Consider the following 22,734-nt stretch of genomic DNA (forward strand, 5'->3'; position numbering starts at 1 on the left):
GTAGACAGGTACTCGCGCTGGGAATTCAGAAGATGAAGCAGTATAGCTTCGAGTCTTGTTTTGTTATTTGTTTATGTACTCTATGTTTTGTGAACACATCTTTGTAAACACTTTATTTCTAATGAAATGGTTGTTCATTACTTGCACTACAAGAAAACAGCCCTTTAATGACGCGCAAACAATGACACTCGCTGATAGAGGACGCGCATTTGTAAGTGCCCTAGAAAATAATGTCAGTTTTGCAAAATTTGAAGGATAGAGGGCACGCATTTGTGCGCGCCCTAAAATTAGTGTCAGAAAAGAAAAAAAAAAGAAATACGGAGGGCGCCTTTCATAAAATGTGCGTCATGTAAATATGTCGCTTTATAATTTTTAAGTGAAACACGCGTTTTAGGCGGGAAATGAAATCGACGAAAATTACCCCCGCCTATTCAATCCCAAAAATTAATCCCCTGTCTCTTCTACTTAGCAAGAAAAAGCCCTAGTTACTTCATCTTCATCTTCAGCGGAAACAAACTCTCCAACCTCCTCTACGATCATTTCCTCAACACCTTCTCCTCCGACCCCATCTCTCCTCTCCGCCACCATCGCCGACCTACGAGCCGCCCGTTAACGAGACTCTCCCTGCATCTCCTTCGCTACAACAGGTAATAGATCATCATTAAGCTTCAAATGATTTCTTGACGGTCAAATCCGAGAATCAATTTGTTAAAATCATGGAATTAGATCCTGGTAGAGCAAAAGACTCAAATGGTTTTTTCTTTCCAGTGACATCCTCCAGAGACGCAAAGTGGTGGTACTCAGCCTTTCACAATGTCACCGCCATGGTTGGTGCCGGTGTCCTCAATCTTCATTACGCCCTATCTCAACTCGGATGGTATCACTTTTCCTTCAACCCAAGTCTTCTCTGTAAGATTTTTTGGTTTAAACGATGCACACAACATGTTCGATGAAAATCCCCACACAAAATCCACTTTCATAATATACAATCTGTTTGATTCAGGGGCTTTGGAATCACAGTACTAGTCCTATCCTAGGTGATTACACTCTACACACTATGGCAAATGGTGGAAATGCACGAAATGGTTCCAGGAAAAAGATTTGACAGATACCGTGAGCTAGGGCAACATGTTTTTGGTGAAAAACTCGGGCTTTATTTTGTAGTCACTCTACACAAGGACCACTGTCCAATCCTCTTTCAAATTGTGTCTTTCCTTCTTATGATATATTCTAGATTGTGAGGACATATATAGTCACTTAGGAGCCATTGGTGTTACCAGAAAGCAGGTTCCCCTGTTCTGCTGCTTACACCTATTTGGAAAATATTTTTAATATGCTTTTATATACTCACACATTACTAGAAGTTATTTTATTAACTATTTTTTGTTATATGAAGATTTGATTCAATTTGTTTAAGAAACTGTGAGGCTTGGACATGCTTCATCTACACAGAAGCTAATTTATCTGGTTGGAGATTCCTTTGGTGGATCTTTAGGTCTTGCAATTTTTTCTTTTTTATTATTATTGTAGAAGACTGAAGCACAAGGGCGTTCAATCATTGAGGTTCTTAGTAGAGAGAAGCGTAATGAAGTTCTTGTTGCACTCTATTCGTACATCTCTTCATAGGGATCATCTTTAGTTTCTGCAGATCTTTCTAGTTCTGATGTTACAGATTTTGGTTTGTTACATATTAAAGAATGCAAGAATGTTGAGGCTTTAAACCTTAATTTTTGTGAACATATCTCTGATGTTGGGCTCGGATGCATTATTGGTAATCTCTTGTAATGATTCTTTATTGAATTTAAAGGAAACAATCTTAATATTATTGTTTTTTTTAGGTCTTTCAAACTTGACAAGTTTGAGTTTGAAGAGGAACACAAACATCACTGCAAAAGGATTGAGTGTGCTTTCAGGGTTGGTCAATTTGTCAAAGTTGGACCTCGAAAGATGTTCTGCAAAAGGACTGAGTGCATGTGGGCATATGGGGCATGTGGGGCTTGTGGAACAAGGGTTCTACTATATGTATGAGTTAATGAAACAGAAGGGTGTCAAACCTGGTTTAGACCATTATATGTGTATCATTAACATGCTAATCAAGGCTGGACAACTAAATGAAGCTTTAAGTTTCATCGTATCAACACCAAGCAAGTGGGATGTCTTTGCTTGGACTGCCTTGCTCAGTGCTTGTCGTTTGAGTAGGGTAATCCGTCTCAAACAAATGGCAATTGTTCGTTAATGGTAATGTTGTTGTGTGTTTGATTTTCGTTTAATTAAGCTTTTTGATTGCAAACAGGTGTTATGTGATGTGGATAGTGCTAAAGAATTCATCTTGTGTGACTATAATAGAGATGCTGACTCATACACGTAACAATGAATATCATCATATCTCATCACTTGCCTTGTCAAGCACCTTATTTAATACAATCATGAATCATTTTAAAATTTATTGCAAGAAAAGTACAATCTTGCATTTTTTTACTAGATGATGTACCTTTCTTGAGCCTCCTCATAATCAAGTATAAGTTGTTGGCCTAGCAGTTATCTAGATCACATCTTATCATGCACCACAGTAGGCTAACATATATTGTTATGTCTGTTTGCTACTTAATGGGCTTAATGGGGGAAATGACTCATCTTGTAATCTATATAAGAGTGTTTCTTTTGACTTGATGTTGAAAGGAGTCAAGGACTTAATGGGTGCTAACTTTTTGATAAATTTTCCCTCACTTGTCCATTTCCCCTGAATGTACAACCACTTTCTCAAATACTTGTTTTAATTCCATTTATCAAGACAAGACTTTATATAAGAATCATTTAACATTAAAACAAAAACAGGGCCTGTGTGTAGCGTTATTTGTCTTAAAGACATAGATAAAGACCAAAGAGCATATGTACCTTTTATTTCCAATTTAGTGATCTGGTCTGATAGGAATAGGATTAATCGTCTTTTTAAAATAGTAATAGTAATGTTGTTTTGTTGGTTGTTGATAATGTGAAATATTTGTTTGGTTGGTTGTACTTTGTAGATCACCATGGTCAAATAAATACCATCCTCCATTAGAAGAGGGGCTGTATCCATCTCCTGAATTGAGGACACTTGAAATAGAAGCAAATGAAGTCTTCAGTGTATATCGTGACCAGTGAGGTCCTTTACTTACACCTCATTTGTATGTTGGATTTATTGTGTAATATGAAAGAAATATGAATGTTGTGTTTTAATTTAAAATTGGTATATGTATGTTGAATGTTGGGGGTTTAAAGGTATTATGAAGGTGGTACTTCATCAATGTACTTATGGGAGGATGATGAAAAGGAAGGCTTCCTGGCTTGCTTCTTGATAAAAAAAAGGTCAGTGTTGACAGTTGACATCACATATAGGCCATTTTTGTATCCTGTTGAGTAATATTAATATTTGAAGTTTGAACTATGATATGAATGAAGATGGATCAAAGTATGCACATGGTGTGCGAGGTTACCTGAACGAGGGAGGTTGGGATGCTATACATCTTATTGAGGTAGACTATAGAGTTTTTTTTTTTGATTTGTTAACTGTTAAGAAGATAATATGATGATTAATTTTTTGTTGGAATTATTGGTACATTAGGTTGGGCCAGAAGTGGAAGGAATGGCTGATTACTGTCTAACAAGTACTTTGATGCTGTCAATGACTACAGATCATGAGAATTCTGGGACTTTTAGTTTGTCTGGATCAATTCGCAGACAGGTATATGATCTTCTTATTCTTATTATGTCTGATTAACCCTATAGATGTTGAGGCTTTATCAAGTAAGTCTTCTTGAGGGTAGCTTAAAGCTAAAAAAAATTCCTTAAATATGTTAGTTTATAATATAATTTTAATTTCATGGGTGTGCTTTTAGGGCTAAAGGCATTAAGAGTACTCAATTTGGGATTCAATGATATTGCAGATGTTGTTTTGGTACATAAAGGTGCTTCTTGTCCTTTCCTTATTTTTTATTTATGTTTTATACTAAACATGTATAAAGTCGAATATGTTTTTTATAATTAACGTAGCAGAATAGATACTCTTATTCATGTTAAAGATTTTTTTTTGCTAATTATCTTACATGTATTTTTTAGTGCTTATACGTTTTTATATATAGATGTTGATGCATATATTTGTAAATGACAGGCCTTCATCGTTTAAAATGTTTGGAGTTGTCTGATACAAAAGTTGGAAGCAATGGTCATTGCCATCTCTCAGGTTATACATTTTTCTGTTAGAACTATTAATCTCAGGGATTTCAAGTTTTTCATATTTCTTGTATCTAATTATTTTGTCTACTATTGGAATGGTTATTTGTATAACATTAACTTTTGTGCAATGCATTGTATTATTTGTATATGGTATTTTATTTTCCATTATGTGACATGAAATGCAAATTTAATATGAAAAATAAGTAAATCAATAAACAAATTTTTTTTTTTAAAAAAAAAAGTTAAAATTACGATACGCAATGTAACGCCTGCAGATCCGGGCTAGTCGATTTAGAGGCAATAGGGGTCGAAAACGACTTTTCGACAAAAAGATTATTTAGAATAAATAATCTTAACCAAGTTGTAGAATATGTCACAGGGTTTCCGTACATATAAAGAACGCCGAAATCCGAGTTATAACGAAGAAGTTATGACCCGTCGAAGTTTCGCGTCGGAACCGGCACGGCGCCGAGAAACGTAAATAGTAAATTTATGATAGAGCGAGATTTAGATTTAGCGCTCTAAACGAAAGTCGTAGAATATGTTAAACTAAGAACTTCGATAAAAAGAACGCCCAAATCTGACTTCGTATGAAGAAGTTACGATTTTTCGAAGTTTCGGATTAGCAGTGTACAGTCCGAAATTCGAATATTAGATCGAGCGATTTTTAGCCGACACAACCTAAACGAGAATTGAAGATCTCATTATTAGTAGTGTAACAATAAAAAGACAGACGAAAATGGACATCGGATGAAGAAGTTATGAGATTTTAACGGACCAATCCTGTCCCGACCTGTTAAAAATATAACTTTAAAAATAAAGTCAAAATTAGCCGACGGAGTCTAAACGAAAGTTGTAGAGTACGTCTCCACCTACGCGTGGATATAAATAACGTCAAAAACGGAGTTCGTATGAACGAGTTACAAATTATAATAGCATATTTACGTATTAAAATAAAGTATAAATCATATATACGTACACATATATATACATATGTATATATCATTAGAAAGGTATCGACGATGCGGTCATTATAAGACTAATGTTGAGTTCTTTCGACATTAGTTTAGTGCAAATATCATTAAATCTATTTAAAATAGTATTATAAAGGGGTGTTTAGTTGTTTATATAACTATAAGGTCATTAAGTAATTATGGAGGGTAGTTTTTGTAAATTCAATTACTATAAATAAGAGGCTTGGGCTCTCATATTTCTTGCACCATTCTCTTGATTCAAGAGTCTTTCTCTCCTTATCCCCCGAGCATTTCGGTCCCTCGTGATTCGACTTCTCTTTCTGTAGTTTTAGTATAGTAAGGTGAGCGCTGAAGCGTTGCACGAATCTTTCTTAGAAAGATTCAGCGACGAAGTTCTGCCCCTACAGAGCCCGACTCCTAGCTAAAATCCCCTTGTAATTAAGTTATGCTTATCCTATTTTAAATATAGTTTATATTTAAAATTAGTATTGTTATTATAAATTTATAATAAATATTTGAGTTATTATTATGAATTATATAAGTGTCGTTATAATATCTTTTTAACTACTCGCGGTACGGGGAATCTGGTTTAAAGGGCCGCATAGGGTTGTTGGATTTCAGAAGTGCTATATGCCAAAATGGTCCTGCCCTCCGGTGTTTTATGTCTGGCCCCTGTCTGTACATAGTGGTTGGAAAGTATTGTTTAAACGCTTATATAATAATAATAATAAGACTAATAATTAGTCACGGTAAATCTTAGACTAAAATCTAGTGGTAATAATACTAGGTTTCGTCGAAGGAAATTATTTTAAAGTAAACGAAGCGCTGTCCGAGTACCGAGTCACCACCTTCTCAAGTGAGTGCATGGTCCCTTTCATCTTACACATAGATATGAAGTATTTTAATATAAATTACGTGTTATGTGTGCATATTGTCTTAATACTTGCTGTCTATGCTGGTGAAAGATTTTTATACATGTTTTAAATGATGTAAACTGTATAAAGTATTTTATATCTACAAAATATGTTGCGTAAAACATGGGTAGATGAATGATGAGGGATAAAAGCTGAAATAGAGGAACTTTAGTAGTACGGACCTAGTGCCCTATAGGTAATACATTGGCAGCAGTGGACCAAGTACCCTATAGATGAGCACTGGCAGCTGCGCCACAACCCGTAGATGTTTTAGATCTACGGTAAACGTCCTAGCAGCTGCGCTCTAAGGACAGTATCAACAGCTGTTCCTAATAGGGAGCCTTATGACCATGACAGTGGCGTTAAAAGGTCAATACCGGCAGAAGCGCCTCATAGGAAATGTCTCAATTCTGGCAGCTGTGCCTAAGTGACAAGATTAGCAGCTGCGCTTGACCAAAGTGTCATTGGCAACAATGGACTTCATGTTGTTTCCTTAGGATGATCCTTAGGAATGAATGAATGAGAAATAGCTGATTCTTAGGGTAGATCCTTAAGAATAAAGAAGATAATGGGGATGGGTAATTGGGTTGATTATTTGATTGTTTAAACATAATAATTATATTATTGTGGGTTGAAAACCCTATGTACTCACCAGGTTTCCCAACCTGACCCACTCAGTTTATTTATATCACAGGTGTTGATATGAAGTGACATTACACTGAGAGATTTAAAGAGATGTAGATCACTAGTGTAAATAATTGTAAGTTCTATTTATGCTTATGTTTCTGTATTAACGATGACATCCCAAACGTTTTAAAATGAAATAAATACGTTTCTTCGAAAATGTTTTAATAACGTATTTACCATGTTTTTCTGGGAACAAATTCCGCAACATTTTTATAAAATGAAGTACTCTGATTTTTATAAAGCATAAACAACATCGGTCTTTTCTGGCCGTGAAAATGGGGATGTCACACGCAAAAATGTGTGTCATCTTCATTTATGACATGACCTTTCTTGACAGGGGCTTTTTGATACGCATTGCGTGTCATTAACGCGCGCGTCGTAAGGTTACGACACGCGAATGCGTGTCGTCTTCCTTTATGACAGGGTCTTTCTTGATACGCATTGCGTGTCGTAAATGCGCGTCGTAAATGAGCGTCGTAAATGTGCGTCATCTCTCTTTATGACAGGGCCTTCCTTGACACGCATTTGCGCGTCGTCTGAGCCGTTTACGACGCGCAATGAGCGTCGTAAAAGGCTGTTTTTCTAGTAGTGTTGCTTACTATGATACATGTCTTGTGATACTAAACATGACGTCCTCCACCCTAGAACGTTTCCGCCGTTCCGGTTTTAGGGTGTGATAGTATGGTTATCCATGTAATTTATTATTTCTAGAAGAATTATTTACTCCCTCTAGCCTTGCTAGCGGGAGAAATTTTATTCAAATCCATACTTGATTCTCGTACATGGATTACATCTCATGTTCATGACTCTAAGTCATTTATCAGAATCGAGATCTGATATAGCATCTTGGTATTTGATGGATTTTCCAGAAACCATCAATAAAATCTCATCAATGAGTGATTCCACATTTCTCAAGTCATAGATGATTTCTACCACTAATGCAAAGAATTTGTGTTTATGAATAGCTATTATTCAAGTTTAAGAATCCTTGTTAAGACTAGTGCTAATTATTACTATATAAGGTTATGGATCTTGAGTTGCTTCAAGTTCCATGTACCTCCCACTTGCTTTGTCATTAGAAGCTTGCTTTCTACTAACTTAGATTTCTCAAGAATAAGATAACTTATTCTTGGTGGGTTTTCATATGATAATCTAAGCCACATTTAGAGTATTATACAAATATGTATTTAGTAGATTTTGGGTTTAGAAGCTTTAGTCCAACACCGGCTTCAAATCCACAAAACATTAAGCAAGATGAGGATGGAGCCCTTCCATACTAAATCTTATAAAGTGTTTAATCTACTTATTAGTTGGTATTTGTATTCAAGATACAATTAATAATGATTGAAGTATTATCCCAAAAAGATTAAAGGAGGATATTTCTACCGATCAGAAAGTAAATCATACCAAGTAAGATCTAATTCATCCTTTATTATCATTAAGGCCTTAGATGATTCTTATCGGTTTGTATCACAACTTTTGAAACCTTCAACAAAGATTTCACAATTATGCTTTACCACATAAAATATAACTAAAACTACTATAGTTGTTAATAAAGTTGATTAGGAATCCTTTACAAATAAATAAGGTTCACATATGTCAAATAAACTACATTATTTTCCTTCAAAGATCCTTTTCTTGAAGTTGGAATATGTGAATGTCATTTATATAATAAAGATAAAAATGTAAAAGATGAGTTTGATTTAAAACAAGTTTAAGTCAAAATTGTTTGTATATAGAACTTGATTTTATTTATAAAAATGTTGATATTTACTTTACAATTCTATTAAGAGATCTAGTCGCATAAATAGAAGTTAATCATTTCATAATATGAATATTATCGTTATGAAAAATGATTAAGTAAATGATCAAAATTTTGAATAAAATAACTGAGACATAAATTTCAACATGCTAAATTAAAAAAACAATTATTGTTTTACATTACAAGTAATTTATGTTCTAAGCATAAATAATAAACTAAACTCCGAGAGTGTAGTTCCAATTTGGTTGTGCTCAGCTGGTTACTCTTCAATAAATATCTCCATGCGATTTACAAATATTAGATTAACATTTAAGTGCCAAGTACCTAGGTGTTATATGAAAAGTATGAGTTCTATATAGTAGATACAAGAAGTACTAGTCTCTTCCAGACTTTCTTTCCAATTAAGAGGGGTAAATCCTCTTCTAGTGTCAAGTTTCTTCATAAAAGAAACAAGATCTATTTATGTGGGCTTTATTAGATTTCTTAGGATTAAAGGTGTTCATTCCATAAAAACATGGGACTTTTGGATCACACAAGGTGAGTCTTTTATCCTTGCATTACTCCAATGTTTAAACTAGATTTAAATAAAATATCATTGTATTTATTGGAATATTGTTTGACCTGTTACATCATCAAATATATATTTAAGTTATCCAAGACTTCCTAGAAGTCACGAATAACTATTTCTAGCTTGATGTTAGAAGCATGTTTAGCATCACAATGATGCCTTTACTAGGTATCATGTTCATGTTTATTGCTCAAATCAAATGGTTTAGGACTACGACCTTTAAGTGTATACAATTTCATATCACTCACGAGATTGTCTCTTAAGACATGAACACATTCATTGAAGTTGTATCTATTGAATGTTATTGTTTCATTATAGAAAATGACAATTCATGATAATGAGAATGTGTTATTTAACTACAAAATTTTTAAGAAAATTCATTTAGTATTTTCAATATTTAATCTTTAATAATTAATACCCTTTTTACTTTCCAAAAACATTGATTATCAAAGTCTAGGATCCAAGTTGCAAAACAAATAAATGGTTAGGTATCCTTTATCCCATCCATTTGAATTCAACCTGGTAGATATCGATTATCAATTATATCTCACTATATAATTCCTACACATATGGGATCGCTAATAACAAATTTAATTAGACATGTTTGATCCCATCTATGCCTCGGATCTCTATTGCTTAGGTATCCTTTATGACAAAAGATTTATGATCAAATCATCCAAATTGAAAAAATTGTGTAATTAGCCTATAACTTGGTTATAGAAATCATGAAGACACCTGGGCCATCAAAAGATAACGCTAAGCGGTTAGGTATCCTTTATCCCACTAGTTCATACAAAAGATGTGTGAACGTTTTTCAAAAGGACTGCATAGATTTGAGATTTGTAAAATAAGGGTCTTTATATGTTTTATAACTCTAGTTTAAAAACATATGATATCATGGTTATTACATGCATATAATAAACCGCATACAAAAGATGTGCGGGTGTTTTTCAAAAGGATTGCATAGATTTGAGATTTGTAAAATAAGGGTCTTTATATGTTTTATAATTCCAGTTTAAAAATATATGATATCATGGTTATTACATGCATATAATAAACCATGCTATCAATTTTCAAAAGAAAATCACTTTTAAAGGTTATATATAAAAAGCAAGTTTTTATATAATTTAACGCAATTCAATTTTAATAATCGGTATTAATTTTGAGTGCATTTAAACCTTATATCTCTTTAATAAAAGCTTCATTTAATTATAATTATATATATATATATATATATATATATATATATATATATATAGGGTTAGGATTAAATGCGAATTGTTCGTATAGTGTGATTGTATGACTAAATTGTGTCCATTAGATTAAAGATAACTGAGGGTTAGGATCAATATTGGCATAATGGTAATTAAGTGGAAAAAATTAATTTCTTTCAATATTGAGAGCTTGAGAAGAGTAAATTTGACGTTATGGTTTTAAACAAATTAGGAATGACAGATTTGAAGGATATATGTTACGTTATAATTTGATTTTAATTTATTTCAATTGTATTTAACATTTTTAAAGAATATAGTATGTTAAATGAATCTACAACATTCAATTTTAATATGATTTCACTTGCACTGAGTATTGGTTTCGCATATAATTCTTTAAGAATACAAAGATATATTATAGCACATTTTAAAGAATTTGAATCATTCTTTTACACGGTACTCACAAAATGTATATCAAATTCATAGATTACATTCTTTGAGAATAAAATAGATAACTTGTATAAGAATTTTCAGCCGATGATAATTTTCAATTATTGAGAATACAAGCATTCTTGAAGTCGGATTTAAGAAAAATCAATATAAAGGTCCGAAAATATCAAGAATTCAAGTATTATTGAAGAATTGAAGAATAAAAATAGATTTGCAGGTTTGTAACACCACGACCTTTGTATACAACCAAAAAATTCTTGAAGAATTCAAGCATTCTTCAAGATTGCTTGAAGAATACAATTAATCTCTTTGAGGATACTTATGCGCTTCTTCCCTGTATCTTTATAGTATTTTTTTTTGTATAATATACAACATTCTTGAAGAATAAATTAATTGTTTTGAAAATTAACTTTTTAGGTCAATTTTCTTGTAGATTGATTTACCCGTTTTCCAAGTCACAATTAAATTTCATTCTTGAAGAATAATTGTTCTCACGTTGTCTCTCTTTTTTGACATGCAACTTTTGCTATCGAAAATTTTTGTCTACGTTGAATTTCTGGAATCAAAATCATCAAATTCAAAATGTCATCGCTCTTTCCCAACCTAAAAAATTATAATCAACAAAATTCAACTTCTAGGCTTGACAACGTGAAGCAGTAAAGATGATTTAAGATCACACATATAGTTTAAAAAGGGGATAAATTTATATAAAATATGTAACTGAAACCATGATTTAAAAAAATTTATGAGTTCATTTTTTGGTAATAATTATATGTAAACTTCCAAAATTAACTTTTATTTTTTTTATTAATTATTATTGTTTTTCTAAATTTTCATTGGTTCACACATTCACACAATAATTAAGGTTTATAAATGAACCTAACTCTGTCACTCTCTCTCTCTCTCTCTCTCTATATATATATATATATATATATATATATATATATATAGGGAAAAGTGAATATACCCTTAAGGGTATATAAGCTTAGGTACCCGAACACACCATAATAAGTCGTTTTGTTTGATATATTCATTATGATGTTCTTAAACTTCAACCCTAAGTTGATTATTTTCAAGATATTCGAAATTTTCGTATTATTTTTCTCTTAAATCACATCTTTTTGCCGAACACCTATTAGGCTATATATATTGTAGATGAAAATGAAAATTATGTAAGAGAAAGATAAATGTTTAATTTACAAAAATCTTGGAAGTAAATCAAGTTAGAAGTTAAACTATAAGAATATTGGACAATTAGAATGTATTATATGATACAAAACAACGTATTATGGTGAGTTTGGGTACCTAAGCTTATATACCCTTAAGGGTATATTCACTTTTCCCATATATATATATATATATATATATATATATATATATATATATATATATATATATATATATATATATATATATATATATATGGAGTTTGTATCAGTTAGAAAACTCACCATTTTAAAACTTATAATGGAGTATTTCAAAATTTGCCGTTATTAACGATTTTATAAACCCGGTTTTAATTTAAAAATAATATTTCTTACATCTTATGTCCAATTTTGAAAACTCAAACTCCATGTGATATTTATTTTGTCCAAAATTGTTTAAACATGTGAAAAACTAAATTATCAACCACACATAATAATTGCATAAAATAAATAACACAAACATGCATTAAAAGATATGTACATAAACATAACCAACTAATGACATTTTTGTGAGCCAACGCAAAAAATGTCAAGTCCATTTTAAGGGGACCAAAAAACTTACTGTAATGTTGTTGTAAAAGCTCCACTTGAGTAAACACCTATTGCTTGCAAAAAATTTGAAGCACTTCTTGAAGGCTAAAATTTAGCAACTGTCGCTAAAAGTCCAACAGACCTTTGTAAATAGCATTAGTGCCACTTTTCAGAAAATGTCCCCGAAAATCCTGCACACCTTTTAGACTTGAAAATTGCTCTTTTGTCTTCAAAAAATGGCTCCGACTTCATCTTTTATTACATTTTTGTACAAATAAATTATTTCTAAAATCTAATCTATTACTTACAACAATAAACCAAGAAAACTAATTTATTTAATTTATTACATACCATATGAATTATAAATTATTACAACCATTTTTATAAAACAACAAACACAATGGTCCTTGGCTAGCTTATGCACATCATATACATCAACATAAACATAACACAACCTTTGTTTTTCTAAGCAACTTTAAATGACAAAAGATACATGAAACTTTTGTCACAAAAAAAAACAAATATAAAGTTATCATAGAAATATGTATGAACTTATTTTTATACAGCAACAACGTATCCATATTCTCCAAAAACCAAGATTTCCAAAAATCAAAAAATCTAACCAAACTTGCAAGGTGGCTCTGATACCAATTGTTGGGTTTTAGTTCAAAAATAATTTCATAAACTAGAAAAATATGGCAACGGAAGACTTTAATTTTTTGAAATAACATAAACATTTTATACCCACCAAGGATCTTCATGCAAGTTATAGAAAGATAAAATACCAACCATAGAAAGGATGAATAAATAACAACGGTTGTTGTTCTTTGGATCCTCTTGGGAGGCTTGGAAGTTGATGAAGAAGATGGAACCTTTGAGACACCAACAATCACTCAACTTGATGTGGATGCTAATCCAAAACTCTTAACTCTTAAGCTTTGTGTTTTTATCAAAATAAGAACACAAAGAGAGCAAAAGATGCAAGCATTCTTCAAGTTTTCTAACCAAAATTAGAGAGAGTGAGAGAGTGGATGCAAGTGTTGGCCATTATGCAAGACTGAATGAAATAAGATTCAAGCGTTTCCTAAAAAGCTTAATCTTTATCCAAAGGACTTAACACTCTATAAGTCAATCATGCACCTAAGACCTAATTCCCCCCTCCCCCCATGCGTTTAAGCCATGCCTTCTTTCCCTTTAAAATAATCAAAAGCCCATAACATGTTTCTGTTGGAATAGTGTCTAAGGCTGCAACTATATTAGGCAAGTATTTGACCCGGTTGTGCATGGTCCTTTTGGGTTGCCTTCACCATAGCAACTTGATAGGATGATTTATTAAGATAGAGTAAATATTATTAATATATTATGAGAATAATATAAAGAATAATATATTGTTATTTGATTAATATAAGTCATAGAATTAATTGGAATTAATATGGTGACTTAAAGAGATTAATTAAATAAGAGGGTATAAACTGTCAATTGTTTGATAGTTAAACTTTAGACTGTAAATCCATATAGATATGGATTGGACGGATTCTAGAAGCTAAAGGATAGCTCAAATCGTCCAAGAGTTATCTAAGGAATGGATTTGGATAGCCTTAAGAGAAGATTATCCAATTAGGGTTTAGGTTGTAACCCTTAAGGAGTCTACAAGTATAAATAGACCCTATGGCTAAGGGAAATCGAAACTTCATCCTAAGAAGAGAACCTCTGGCCAATTTCCTCCCCTCTCCTCTCTCCCAAATCATCCTCCTTGCTATTTGGTGTTTGTAAGCCATTAGAGGAGTGACAATTGTGACTCTAGAAGCTCCAAGACAACAAGATCAACAAGGAATTCAAAGGTATGATTCTAGATCTGTTTTATCATTGTTCTTATTCCTAATTAGTCATTAGAAGTCTTGGATTCAAAGCATGTTTAATTAGAAAGCCTAGATCCGAGCATTAGGGTTTTGCATGCGCACATAGGAAAGTTCTTATGGCTAAAACCCATCAGTGGTATCAGAACCTAGCTTGGTTTTCATTAAATTGTTGCTTGTTTGTATGAAACATAAATGCAAAATTCGATTTTTGTGTTTCTTAGTCATGGACTCGGCGAGTTGGCTTGACTTGGCGAGTCCCTTTGTGCACTCAGCGAGTCCAAGCGTCAGGAATGGCCATATTCGGGATTTCTTCATGATTATCTTATGGAAACTTACCTTAATCATATTAGATCAATCCTAATCCGATTTTTTGATATATATGACTATAATCTTGATCTAATTAAAGATATTTATCAACTAATAAAATATTTAATTTCCTTATATGATAATTAATTAATTATTTTGATTAATTTGGTAATTATCTTGAAAGAAATCTTGAATAAATCAAATATAGATAATTAGGGAATTAATTGTGAATTGAAATTATTGGTTATTTGATCCTCCATGTTTTAAATGTTTAAAACTTGTCCTCAAGTTTTGAAATTTATATTTTGTGATTAAAAGTTTTAATTTAGACAATTTAAATTTCAAACCCTAGATTTTAAAAGGTTTAAAATACAACCCTATACTAATATAATATTACAAGAATAATATATATATATATATATATATATATATATATATATATATATATATGTATGTATGTATGTATGTATGTATGACTAAAATGCTAGTCTTACCGTTAGTAGGCCTCATTCACGAAGCCGATCTATAAGGTGGGTATTAGGTTGCGGCCTATAAAATGGCGCTTAATGGGTGTACACTCACACCACCGCTTGCTTGATCGGTGGAGGGTCGTTAGCCGAACGGGTAGGATAGGGCAACCTCATCCTCTCATTAAAAGTATAACAAGTAATACAAAGCAACTACACATTTTTAAAATTTCCCAATCTTAGTTACTTTAGGAAAAGTGAATTGATGCAATCCCATGAAATTACACTTTGCACCCTTGCTAAGAAGTTAGTGGAGCGTGTGTGGTTTACCGGCACACTAATTGGTTCTAAGCAAAGGTGGCAAAGGGTGATTCATTGTTTATCATAGTTCGATGGAGCGTGTGTGGTTTACCGGCACATCGAATAGGTGATCGTTACAATGAAGGCACCATGTGAATTTGCATGGTAATTCACACCCACTTTGTGATCCTCAGTATCCCAGTCACAAACAAGAGGTTCATATCGAGATTTAAACATGCCATTGAATAGTTTCAATGAATCTCATCCGAACCTAGGAATTCTCAATACATTTAGGACTAATAGTTAGGTTTTATGGTGGAGAATTAGTGAATCGTCATTCACTTACCTTCAATTTATTTGCATGCTAGATTACGACATCCCTTTTCTAATATGTAAATGTTGTTGTTGGATCCTAGCCCTAATTTTTCTTATTGGGTGATAATTAGGGATTCATATTCTAATCTATCTTTGTCCTTTCTACTTGTAGATGTCGAACGCAAACAATGCTGCTGCTAGTTCTTTCACGTTGATGAGCCTTTGCCAAAAGGTCACCTTCGATGGAACGAACTTTAGCAAATGGATAAGATACATTCGCACCATTGCTCGCTATGAGGATAAGGAGTATGTCCTCGATGAGAAGCTCGAGAAAACCAATCCTGAAATCGCTACTCCAGCTGAAATCACCGCTTTTGAAACTCATGAGCGAGATGCAACGAAGGTACATTGCATCATGATAGCCACCATGAACTCCGAATTCCAAAAGTCCTACGAGGACATGTACCCGTACGAGATGCATCAAGACTTATTGGAGAGATACCACCAAAACGCGAGACAAGAGCGTTATGAGATTTTCACTAACATGATTTCCGCTAAAATGGGTCATGGAGAGTCTCTTACCGTGCACCTGCAAAAGATGCAAAGGTATGTCGACCGCCTTCGCAAGTTAAATGTTGACTTTGGGGAAGACTTGGCGATCGACATGCTGCTTCACTCTTTGCCTCCGATGTATAATCAATTTAGGATGACCTACCACATGAACAAAGAAGAGGTCACCCTAAGTAAACTCCAAGGTCTCTTGAGAGTCGCTGAGAGCAACTTCAAAGACGAGTCTGTTGCACCAACTCCCAATCCACCCGCTGCTCCTGTCTTGGCTATTGGTCAATGAAAGGGAAAGAAGAGGAAGGCTTCGTCTAAGAACTATCGCAAGGTTAAAGCCCGAGATGGTGCCTCTTCTAGTGGGACCAAAGTTGATCCCGCTAAGCCCTGCCCTAACCCGAAGGAGGCAGAGTGCCACCACTGCCACAAGATAGGACATTGGAAGAGAAGCTGCCCAGAGTACCTGCAAGCCATCAAGGAAGGAAAGATCAAGCCATCTTTCGCAGGTATATACACAATTAAATCTAACGATTCCAATCATGCTATTTCTTGGGTTCTTGATACCGGTTGTGGTTATCACATTTGTTCTAATGTGCAGGGACTAAGAAGAAGTAGGGATGTGGAGCAAGGAAGAATCAATCTAATCATGGGGAACAGAAGATCGTCACCTGTGACCAAGATTGGAGTGTATTCTTTAGTGCTTAGGAATAATTTGTGTTTAGATTTGAACAATTGTTGTTATTCGCCAGAAATGGCTAGAAACATCATTTCATTTCATGGTTTGTTTAGACAGGGTTTTAGATTTTCTTTTAATAATGAGAATGGTTCTATTTTTGCTTATCTAAATGGTGTCTTTTACTTTGAAGCTATACCATGTAATGGAATTTATGAAACTGTTATGATTGTTGATAACTTAGGAAATGATGTTTTGAATATAGATTCTTCCACTAGTATGGATAAAGCATCCTTGTGGCATTGTTGTCTTGGACATGTCAACAAGAAACGCATAGCACAACTCCAAAAGGATGGAGTGTTGGAGTCATTCGACCTTAGGGAAAATGACACATACGAGTCTTGTTTACTTGGAAAGATGACTAAGTCACCCTTCACGAGTACGTGTGAAAGGGGTGAGGGTCTATTGGACCTAATACATACCGATGTATGTGGACCGTTTAGATCAACCACGAAGGATGGGAACCGCTTCTACGTGACTTTTACCGATGATTATAGTAGATATGGGTATATCTATTTAATCAAGCAAAAGTCAGAAACTTTTGAAAAGTTCAAAGAGTTCAAGAATGAAGTGGAGAATCAATTGGGCAAGAAAATTAAGATTCTTCGATCCAATCGAGGAAGAGAGTACCTAAGTCTTGAATTCCACGATTATCTCAAGGAGTGTGGAATAGTTTCGCAATTGACGCCTCCTAGGACACCGCAGTTGAATGGTGTGGCAGAAAGGCGTAATCGAACCTTATTGGATATGGTTCGTTCTATGATGAGTCGTGCTTCGCTATCAATCTCTTTTTGGGGGTATGCCTTAGAGACTGCCGCCCATATCCTTAACCGAGTCCCTACTAAGAAGGTTGCCAAAACACCTCACGAGATGTGGACAGGGAAAGCTCCCTCGTTGGCACATATCAAGGTTTGGGTTTGCGAGGCTTTCGTAAGACAAGATACTCACGACAAGCTCGAACCTCGAAGTGAGCGATGTATTTTCATCGGCTACCCGCAAACATCCTTTGGATATCTCTTCTATAGACCGAAGGACAATGTTGTCTTTGTTGCGAGGAGAGGAGTTTTCTGAGAGCGAGAACTCATAGGCCAAGGAGACAGTGGGAGGAAAATCGAACTTGAAGAGATTCAAGAGTCGATAGATGAAGGAACCTCTACCGCTGGCACTCAACCCGAGGAGGAAACTCCGGTTGAACCAATTGACGAATCCTTACCTCTTAGACGTTCCGATAGAGTTAGATTTCATCCCCAGTTTTATGGTTTTCATATTACTACCGAAGGGGACACGTATATTAGTGATGGTACACTAATAAATCTTGATGAACCTAATAACTATAAGGAAGCCATGGCAGGCCCGGAGTTTGCAAAATGGAAAGAGGCAATGGATAGCGAGATCCAATCCATGTATGATAACCAAGTTTGGAATTTGGTTGATTATGTGCCCGGACATAAGACCGTTGGGTGCAAATGGATCTTCAAGAAGAAGACCGACATGGATGGAAACGTACACACATAGAAAGCATGATTGGTTGCGAAGGGCTTTACTCAAACTCCCGGAGTGGACTATGATGAGACCTTCTCACCAGTTGGGAAGATTAAATCTATTAGAGTGATGCTAGCGATTGCCGCATTTCATGATTATGAGATTTGGCAAATGGATGTCAAGACAGCTTTCCTTAACGGAAAGTTGGCTGAGGATATTTACATGGCTCAGCCAGAGGGGTTTGTGGATCCGAAGCATCCGAATATAGTGTGTAAGCTTGAGAAGTCCATTTATGGACTTAAGCAAGCGTCTCGCAGATGGAATCTTTGCTTCGATGAGAAAGTCAAAGAGTTTGGATTTGTACGAAGCGAGGATGAGTCATGTGTATATGTCAAAGCCAGTGGGAGTATAGTAAGCTTCCTCGTTCTATATGTCGATGACATATTACTCATAGGAAACGACATCCCGACTCTGCAGGAGGTTAAGTCCTGGCTCGGGAAGTGCTTCGCTATGAAGGACCTCGGAGAGGCTTCTTACATTTTGGGAATAAGGATAGTAAGAGAAAGAAGTAAGAGACTAATTGGACTTAGTCAGAATACTTACTTAGAGAAGGTACTAAAACGTTTTAGTATGGAAAACTCGAAGAAGGGAGAATTACCGATACAAAGTAATGCCAAGTTGAGTAAGACTCAAAGTCCGAGTACCGAAGCTGAGATAGCAGAAATGAGCCGAGTACCATACGCTTCCGCAGTTGGCTCAATCATGTACGCTATGACTTGTACTCGCCCTGATGTAGCCTTCGCTTTGAGCATGGTTAGCAGATATCAAGGGAATCCTAGCAGAGCACATTGGATTGCGGTGAAGAATATCCTTAAGTACCTTCGGAGGACGAAGGAATGGTTCTTAGTCCTCGGAGGGAGTGATGACTTGAAGGTGCGAGGGTATAGTGACGCCAGTTTTCAAACCGACAGAGACAACTACCGTTCGCAGTCGGGCTGGGTCTTTACCCTAAATAGAGGAGTAGTGACATGGAAGAGTTCCAAGCAAGAAACCGTAGCTGATTCAACGTGTGAATCAGAGTACATTGCAGCGAGCGAAGCGTCGAAGGAGGCAATATGGCTGAAGAACTTCATCGGTGATCTTGGAGTTGTACCTGCCATAAAGGAGGCCATGGAGATTTTCTGTGATAATGAAGGAGCGGTTGCCTTGACCAAGGAACCGAGGGATCATGGTAGATCAAGACATATCGACAGAAAATATCACTTCATTAGACATCGTGTAAAAGAAGGACAACTCGTAGTGAAGAGGATATCATCAGAAGATAACCCAGCAAATCCGCTTACGAAGGGACTGAGTAGGGTTAAGCACTTGCAGCATGCTAGGAGTATTGGGCTGAAGGATGATATTAGCATAGATTAGATAGTATTAGAAACGTGTAATAGATAAATGTAATTAACATTTGATGATTAAATAAAGGAGTTTTATTTATCAGTAATGTTACTATCTTATGTTAATTGTTTAGCTATTGTTTCACTTTGCATGTTTTGACTTCCAGAATAATTGAGTTTATTAGGAATAATCGAATTATTCAAATTGTCCACAATCGTTCATATGTTGGAAGTAGATATGAATGAAGATTGTCATGAATTGGTATGTAGATTGTCTAAATGGTGTTAGACATAGAAAAGGGTTGTTGTAACGTTCATGAGTGCTTATGAACTAGTTTTGAGCATTGGAACAAACCCGCGCTTGCTGGAATCACCTTATGGAATATGATATAAAAGGGTGATTGCAAGACGATAATATCATATAGTCTTAAAACCTAGATATATGGTTTGTTATTTGTTAATTGATTGTACATTGATAATGCGAAAACGCATCAGTAACTCGGTGTTATAAAACGCATTGTTGTGTATAGTTGGTTAATGAATAAGTAAATGCATATAAGTCGAAGTTTATCTGTAACTTTTTTTCTAAGAAGGTAAAAGCGATATCTCGGCCGCTCGATGATTTGATTTGACTTATGTGCCAGGCCCGGTCAGAACTGAATTAATGTATTCGATTAAGTTCTATGTCGAATAAATCAGAGATCGAGAAACCTAAATGCTTGACTAACCATTCCATAGGATTGTCAACATGATATCTAACAGAGGGCTGTACGATCCCTTATCTAAAGGACAAGATTGATTAGATCAGAGTTTGACAGCGTCTTTGAGAGTTATGATTGCAAACCGAATTGTACTTGTGCATATAGTTACTAGACTTATCCAAGTGGGAGACTGTTGGAATAGTGTCTAAGGCTGCAACTATATTAGGCAAGTATTTGACCCGGTTGTGCATGGTCCTTTTGGGTTGCCTTCACCATAGCAACTTGATAGGATGATTTATTAAGATAGAGTAAATATTATTAATATATTATGAGAATAATATAAAGAATAATATATTGTTATTTGATTAATATAAGTCATAGAATTAATTGGAATTAATTTGGTGACTTAAAGAGATTAATTAAATAAGAGGGTATAAACTATCAATTGTTTGATAGTTAAACTTTAGACTGTAAATCCATATAGATATGGATTGGACGGATTCTAGAAGCTAAAGGACAGCTCAAATCGTCCAAGAGTTATCTAAGGAATGGATTTGGATAGCCTTAAGAGAAGATTATCCAATTAGGGTTTAGGTTGTAACCCTTAAGGAGTCTACAAGTATAAATAGACCCTATGGCTAAGGGAAATCGAAACTTCATCCTAAGAAGAGAACCTCTGGCCAATTTCCTCCCCTCTCCTCTCTCCCAAATCATCCTCCTTGCTATTTGGTGTTTGTAAGCCATTAGAGGAGTGACAATTGTGACTCTAGAAGCTCCAAGACAACAAGATCAACAAGGAATTCAAAGGTATGATTCTAGATCTGTTTTATCATTGTTCTTATTCCTAATTAGTCATTAGAAGTCTTGGATTCAAAGCATGTTTAATTAGAAAGCCTAGATCCGAGCATTAGGGTTTTGCATGCGCACATAGGAAAGTTCTTATGGCTAAAACCCATCAGTTTCCTAGAAGCATGTTACGGTTTTAATAGTATTAAAGAATTCAAACTTGGTAAATTTTATAAACGTTTTTATAAAATATAAACCTTGACCTTTTGGTAAAAGACAATGTCCTTTTGGTCTAAAATGTTGTACATGACTTAATAAATCATACCATATGATATATTATGCTACTTGCTAATGAAAATTATTATTACGATGAAATAAATAATTTCTAATTTAGTTATAAGAGTTTATTGAGTATTTATTAAATTCAATTTCTAATAAATAATCAATTATATCAAGTTGTTGTTAGTGTGGCCCATTAGTATCATATGTTAATTAGAAATCACTTTAATATGACTCCTAAGCATACTAGACCTTTCAGGTCAAACACCTATAGCACCGTAGGGCCCTTCTTTAGTGGCCCTAGCTGGAACAGAGTCAAGGCCAAACTTGATTTTAGATCAAGGAGACCGAGGAAGCTCTGGAAATCATGTGCCACCTACATTACGTTCAAGCAGTTTAGGCATGGTGAGCACAAACGTGCAAGGATCCATGAACTCGACACTACAAGAAAAATACTCTTTAATGACGTTCGAACAACGACACTCGTTGATATACGATACGCATTTTTGTGTGCCCTTAAAGATAATGTCAGCCTTCCAAAATTTGAAGGATATAAGACACGCATTTTTGCATGCCTTAAAATTAATGTCCAAAAAAATAAAAAATACAAACATGGAGGGCACTTGTTTTAAATGTGTGTCCTCTAGAAATGTCGCTTTATATTTTTTTTATCAAACGCGCATTTTTAAAGGGCAAAAATTTTGAAGTGCCCACTTCTTCAATCTCTCCTCTGTGTCTCCCTTCATTCACACCTAGGGCTTTTTCAAGAAAATTGATTCTTCACCATCAAGTTTACAATACCAAGGGAATTCTAGGGTTTGTGACATTTGTAGACGGGAGGAAACATTTTTGAATCCAGTTATTATATGTTCTTGTTAAGGAGAGAACCCAAATCATGGATCTTAGTCCTCTATTTATTCTTGACGTGGGTTCCTTCTTCTTTATCAAAGAAATTCAAGTAAGTTAAGAAACGTGTAAATCAATCTTCCATGGAGTCTGGTGTTGATGCGAGGAATGATAGAAGAACTATTGAGGAAAAA

General features: G+C 34.5%; 1 long non-coding RNA gene across 1 annotated transcript; it reads left to right on the forward strand.

The window, feature by feature from the left end:
* Nucleotides 1-3,065: 3,065 nt before the first annotated feature.
* LOC145070655 (uncharacterized) lies at nucleotides 3,066-3,724 on the forward strand. Its single transcript, XR_013690028.1, has 4 exons — nucleotides 3,066-3,140; nucleotides 3,262-3,348; nucleotides 3,442-3,515; nucleotides 3,605-3,724. It is a non-coding gene; the product is annotated as an uncharacterized LOC145070655 (long non-coding RNA).
* The last annotated feature ends 19,010 nt before the right edge of the window (nucleotides 3,725-22,734 follow it).

The sequence above is a fragment of the Lactuca serriola genome, chromosome 8, assembly GCF_051521515.1.
Source record: "Lactuca serriola cultivar US96UC23 chromosome 8, Lser_US96UC23_V15, whole genome shotgun sequence".
In the NCBI taxonomy this organism is placed as follows: Eukaryota; Viridiplantae; Streptophyta; class Magnoliopsida; order Asterales; family Asteraceae; genus Lactuca; species Lactuca serriola.